The following is a 2,126-nucleotide window of genomic DNA, read 5'->3' as shown; positions in this document are numbered from 1 at the left end:
TGGCGGGTGATCTCGCAGCCCTTCCCCCTATGTGGGACCTGACTCCCAGGGGTGTAAATCTCCCTGGCAATGCAGGATATGACTCCTGGGTATAAATCTGGACCTGGCATTGTGGGATCGAGGACATCTTGACCAAAAGGGGGATGAAAAATGAAACAAAATAAAGCATCAGTAGCTGAGAGATTTCAAATGGAGTCGAGAGGTCACTCTGGTGGACATTCTTACACACTATATAGATTAACACTTTTTAGGTTTTAATGTATTGGAATAGCTAGAATTAAATACCTGAAACTACCAAACTCCAACCCAGTAGCCTTGACTCTTGAAGACGATTGTATAACAATGGAGATTACAAGCGGTGACAGTGTGATTGTGAAAACCTTGTGGCTTGCACTCCCTTTATCCAGTGTATGGATGGATGAGTAGAAGAATGGGGACAAAAACTAAATGAAAAATAGGGTGGGATGGGGGAGATGATTTGGGTGTTCTTTTTTATTTTTTATTCTTATTCTGTTCTTTCTGGTATGAGGAAAATGTTCAAAAATAGATTGGGATGATGAATACACAACTATATGATGGTACTGTGAACAGCTGATTGTACACCATGGATGATTGTATGTTATGTGAATATATCTCAATAAAACTGAATTTAAAAAAAAAGCCAGCAAGAGACAAAGATAGAATCATGCATAAATCACATTAAGCCTTTCTTACTCAGACCCAGTGCACTCTACTTGATGCTTATTTTGGGACATGCTTCATAAGCCACGTACTCTCCCTTCAAAGCATACACAGGCTCAAAACTGGTCAAGGCAATCTAGGATCTGGATACAAAGGCCTAAAACAAACAGATTCTTGCCATCCTCGTGCTAGTGTTTTTTTGCAAAGAGAGATTTAAGAAATGGTGAAGATTCGGTCTATAAGGATAAATATACATAATATTTACATCACAAAGCAAGAGCTTGGAGTATTTTGAATCTTTACTACAATGTACACATAAGACCATGGCTAAAAGTGACACCAAAAAAAATTTCAAAAATCTTTTGAACAGTACAATAAGTAAAAAAAAAAAAAAAAAAAAAAAAAGAAATTAATCAGCATAAGTGTTCCCCTAGAGAACCGCTGTAAGAAACTTCTGTCAAGTAGACAGCCTATAATGGCAAAGAGAATCCAAGGATGGCTCCTGTTTTGTGACAATTGCTGGAGAAGCGCAAACTCTCCAAATCGCCCCTCCTAAGAGGTGAAGAGTGGCCTCACATTAGTTTGATCAGATCCTAGCTTGCCGAGGACAGTTCTTGTTTAAAGCCTGTTATCCCAGCATACACTTACATAGCACCCCATTGCCTCCTGGGCACCCCAGTTTGGACGATAAATTATAGGGCACTCTATGCCTAAGCCAAAGTAGGAGTATTCAGTTCTCAAATTAAGCTTCTCGAAATGCTGAGTTGACACCTGACTTGGCCCCGGGGTCTGGCTTTGCCCAATCCACATTCAATAGTCACTGCACACCTTTTGCAAGGTCTGGGGAGAGAAAATGTCCAAGACGTAGTTTCTATTACGAGGAAATGCCTGAACTTACACCTTCTACCAGCTCTGTATTCAGTAAAAGCACTTTCCCTTTTCCATTTCCACCGAGGCTTATTTATTTTTGAATCCCCGGGGAGGATCAGGCCTCCCGCCCCCGCGGCCCAGGCTCCCCTGCTGCCCCGGACCAGGGGTTTGCTCCCCTGGACACCGAGCCGGGAATTCCCTGCGCACCTCTGGGCCCCGCGTCCAGGAGGAGCCGCCGAGCTGCCGGCAGACGCTAGAGGCCGCGGGGTCGGGAGGAAGTTTTTCCCGCAAAACACGACTGTCGCGGGAAGCAAGATGCCCCCGCCCGCGCGGACACGTGTGCGCCCACCACGCCTGTCACCCAGGCCCCGGGAGCGCGGGGAGAGTAATGACCAATCAGAGGCTCCGTGGTCCAATCAGAGCGCCGAGGGCTGTACCAGCACTATCCATTCAGGGCCTCAGGGGTGGTGTCTGGCGCACTGTCCAATCAGCCGCGCCAGGGGCGGGGCGACGCCAACCCGCTACGGCGTCGGCGCTGCTTCCGGCGGCGCGAGCGCGTCTGCCCCGCCCCCGTC

This window comes from Choloepus didactylus (genome assembly GCF_015220235.1).
Source record: "Choloepus didactylus isolate mChoDid1 chromosome 25 unlocalized genomic scaffold, mChoDid1.pri SUPER_25_unloc1, whole genome shotgun sequence".
Lineage (NCBI taxonomy): Eukaryota > Metazoa > Chordata > Mammalia > Pilosa > Megalonychidae > Choloepus > Choloepus didactylus.
This window is presented reverse-complemented; position numbering follows the sequence as displayed.